We start from the raw sequence: 4,399 nt of genomic DNA, 5'->3' as shown, positions 1-4,399 counted from the left end.
TCCGTTGTATTACCCCTTACCCCCTGTTGTATTACCCCTTACCCCCAGTGTATGCTTACCCCATTCCCCCTTACCCCTGTTGTATGCCTTACCCCCTGTTTGTGCCTTACCCCCTGTTGTGTCCCCTTACCCCTGTTGTGTGCCCCTTACCCCCCGTTGTATTACCCCTTCCCCCGTTGTATTACCCCTTACCCCCCTGTTTGTTTTGCCCTCCGTTGTATTACCCTTACCCCCTGTTGTATTACCCCTTACCCCCTGTTGTGTACCCCTTACCCCCCGTTGTATGCCTGCCGTTGTATTATCCCCCTGTTGTATTACCCCTTACCCCCGTTGTATACCCCTTACACTCGTTGTATTACCCCTTACCTCCATTGTGTTGTACCCCTTACCCCCTGTTGTACCCCCTTACCGTTTGTACCCCCTTACCCCCTGTTGTATTACCTTACCTCCGTTGTATTACCCCTTACACTTGTTGTATTACCCCTTACCCCTGTTGTATTACCCCCTTACCCCCTGTTGTATTACCCCTTACCCCCGTTGTATTACCCCTTACCCCTGTTGTGTGTACTTACCCCTGTTGTATTATACCTCCTCGTTGTACTACCCCGTTGTATTACCCCTTTTACCCCTGTTGTATTACCCCCTTACCCCCGTTGTGTGCCCCCTTACCCCTGTTGTGATTCCCCTTTACCCTGTTGTTGTTACCCCCTTACCCCCGTTGTATTACCCCTTACCCCTGTTGTATTACCCCTTACCCCTGTTGTATTACCCTTACCCCCGTTGTTTCCTTTACCCCGTTGTATTTACCTTTACCCCCGTTGTATTGCCCCTTACCTCCGTTGTATTACCCCTTACCCCGTTGTATTACCCCCTGTTTATTACCCCCTTACCCCCTGTTGTATTACCCTTACCCCCCTTGTATTACCCCTGCCCCCTGTTGTATGCCTTACCCTGTTGTGTGCTCCCTTACCCCGTTGTGTGCCCCCTTACCTCCTGTTGTATTCCTTACCCCCGTTGTGTGCCTTTACCCCCGTTGTGTCCCTTTACCCCTTGTTGTATTACCCCCTTTTAGCCACCTCCCTTACCTCCGTTGTATTACCCCTTACCCCCTGTTGTACCCCCTTACCCCCTGTTGTATTACCCCTTACCCCTGTTGTATACCCCTTACCCCCCGTTGTATTACTCCCCTTACCCCTGTTGCCCCTTACCCTGTTGTGTTCCTTACCCCCGTTGTATATTACCCCCTTACCCCTGTTGTATTACCTTACCCCTGTTGTATTCTCCCCCCCGTTGTATTGCCTTTCGGAGTGTCACCAAATATCATCGTACACCACTGCACGTCCGTCTCTACAATTCACTATGTATATGTCTGTCGTCACTGCGCGTCACACCTCACTGAATATCACTGCACGTGACTGCATATGATACATACCACAGGACCCACGCCACGTCTTGTCACTGCGCAACGCTCCGAATCACAGCTTATCACTGTAAACCTCTGCACATCTCAGCACATCACACTGTAAACCACTAAACGTCACAGTATCAGAGTCACTTGTCTATTTCTGCCGTCTTTGAGATTACTGCACATCTCTATAATAATGACGTATACTTGACATATCACACATCATATTTCAGTATCACTAAGTAAAAGTACGATGGATACATCATTACACCTCATTATGAGCACATCACCTCACTGTAACATATCACATATTCACTGCACACCACGTGTATGTTTTCTTACAATCACTGCAGACGAATACTTCCCATCACATATCACTGCACGTCTGTACATATCACTCACTGTTTATTGACAGCGTACACATTATATACATGTTACTTAAATCACTGCATTGCGGACACCTGACACAGCTTACAGGTATATATTACTGCACGTCACTGTAGGTCGCTCTATAACAGACCAGTACTCATAACGGCGGCAGTGAAGAGGCGCGCTCCTCCAGTGTACAGGAGAAGGCAACCCGCAACTGTTGAGGTTGTGTGTTGGTGCGCCTGACTGTTGGGTTAGTTGGCAACTCGCACCACTAACGAACAACTGAATCCAGACACCCCCCTCCACGAACCCATGAAGAATCGAACCTCCAAAATTCTACGAGAAACAACGGAATCGTATTGTTTTTTGTTTTTGTTTTTTTACAATGGAGTTAGCTGAGTGTAAACATGAAGGATCATTCATTATAATGTGAAAATTGGTTCTCGACAAGGTCCAACTTTCACAAGTAACTGTATGTTTTATTTCATGCTGGTTATATCTATATATTAGTAATAATTATATTAATCCAAACATGAGAATATATGGTACCTATACCTCAGGTGTGTAATGACGCGAGATCATGACCCCGTTATATAGGCTGAACTAGTTAACCTTCAGTGGCGCGGACTTTTAACCAGTTTCACTCTCACTATCTGATACCACCTTAGCGGTGTGTTGCTGTGAGCTAGTGTCACTCACTAGCTGCACAGTTCACTAGCCTCCGTCAATAACAGCGGTGTGTACTGTGAGCTAGTGTCACTCACTAGCTGCACAGTTCACTAGCCTCCGTCAATAACAGCGGCAAGATGACAAGCACTCACAGCTTTTGGGGTCACCGAGCTGTATGACTATACAGTCATCACCCACCACCACCCAAGTAGTGCCACCACTACCCGCTTTGTATGTATGTATGTATGTGTATGTATGTATGTATGTATGTATGTATGTATGTATGTATGTATGTATGTATGCAGTTTAGTGGTCAGCATGTTCGCCTGGCAAGCGAGTGGACTCAGGTGCGATCTCCTGGCAGGGTGAAACTATGAACAAGTTTTTTACACCATTTTGTTTGTATACCCATCAGTGGGTAGGTCAGGTCATGCAGTGGTGTAGTCATACTCGTAGGTCAGGTCATGCAGTGGTGTAGTCATACTCGTGGGTCAGGTCATGCAGTGGTGTAGTCATACTCGTAGGTCAGGTCATGCAGTGGTGTAGTCATACTCGTGGGTCAGGTCATTCAGTGGTGTAGTCATACTCGTGGGTCGGTCATGAGTGGTGTAGTCATACTCGTGGGTCAGGTCATGCAGTGGTGTAGTCATACTCGTGGGTCAGGTCATGCAGTGGTGTAGTCATACCGTAGGTCAGGTCATGCAGTGGTGTAGTCATACTCGTGGGTCAGGTCATGCAGTGGTGTAGTCATACTCGTGGGTCAGGTCATACAGTGGTGTAGTCATACTCGTAGGTCAGGTCATGCAGTGGTGTAGTCATACTCGTGGGTCAGGTCATACAGTGGTGTAGTCATACTCGTAGGTCAGGTCATGCAGTGGTGTAGTCATACTCGTAGGTCAGGTCATGCAGTGGTGTAGTCATACTCGTGGGTCAGGTCATACAGTGGTGTAGTCATACTCGTGGGTCAGGTCATGCAGTGGTGTAGGTCATACTCGTGGGTCAGGTCATGCAGTGGTGTAGTCATACTCGTGGGTCAGGTCATGCAGTGGTGTAGTCATACTCGTGGATCAGGTCATGCAGTGGTGTAGTCATACTCGTGGGTCCAGGTCATGCAGTGGTGTAGTCATACTCGTGGGTGGGTCAGGCAGTGGTTAGTCATACTCGTGGGTCAGGTCATGCAGTGGTGTAGTCATACTCGTGGGTCAGGTCATGCCCCTTGGCTATGATTCTAAATAAGCTTAGTATAATTTAAGCTTCAGTCACTCAAGTGTTCATTTTATCAATAGCGTGATTGTGTAAGTCATCCATTCTCTCTCTTTTGGCATACTGTAAGTCTGGTCATTCCTCTCCACCGTTCAGTCATGCACTCATTCCTGTAGATACGATGCGTGACCACCAGGTGCATCACGAACCACTGCTAGCCCAGCCCTCAGTACATTAACCCGGCCCTTAGTGCATTAACTCTGCCCCCAATACATTAACCCGGCCCCCGGTACACTAACCCGGCCCCCAGTGTATTAACCCGGCCCCCAGTGCATTAATCCGCCCCCTGATACATTAACCCGGCCCCCAGTGTATCGGCCCCCGTGCATTAATCCCCAGATACATTAACCCGGCCCCCTTACATTAGCCCGGCCCCCAGTGCATTAACCCCCAGTACATTAATCCGCCCCCTGATACATTAACCCGGCCCCCAGTGCATTAATCCCCCCATACATTAACCCGGCCCCATTACATTAACCCGGACCCCAGTGCATTAACCCGCCCCCAGGCATTAATCCGCTCCCTGATACATTAACCCGGCCCCCAGTGTATGCTTGGCCCCCAGTGCATTAATCCCCCATACATTAACCCGGCCCCCATTACATTAACCCGACCCCCAGTGCATTAACCCGCCCCCAGTGCATTAATCCGCTCCCCCTGATACATTCCCGGCCCCCAGTACATTAACCC

General features: G+C 48.8%; 1 protein-coding gene across 2 annotated transcripts in view; it reads right to left on the bottom strand.

Moving 5' to 3' along the window:
• The window catches only part of LOC121880191 (proline-rich receptor-like protein kinase PERK1), an 86,582-nt gene extending 84,609 nt beyond the window's left edge, over positions 1–1,973 (bottom strand). Inside the window, exon 1 of one of the 2 annotated variants that reach the window (XM_042387329.1) lies at positions 1,881–1,973. The gene's annotated coding sequence lies outside the window, so the exon portion shown is untranslated. Of the gene's footprint in view, positions 1–1,432 lie in introns of both variants that reach the window. The other variant, XM_042387330.1, reaches the window with a different exon arrangement.
• Positions 1,974–4,399: the final 2,426 nt, after the last annotated feature.

Source organism: Homarus americanus, unplaced genomic scaffold (assembly GCF_018991925.1).
Source record: "Homarus americanus isolate GMGI-L3 unplaced genomic scaffold, GMGI_Hamer_2.0 scaffold30108, whole genome shotgun sequence".
NCBI lineage: Eukaryota > Metazoa > Arthropoda > Malacostraca > Decapoda > Nephropidae > Homarus > Homarus americanus.
The sequence above is the reverse complement of the archived record's forward strand: the minus strand, read 5'-3'. Positions and strand labels throughout refer to the sequence as shown.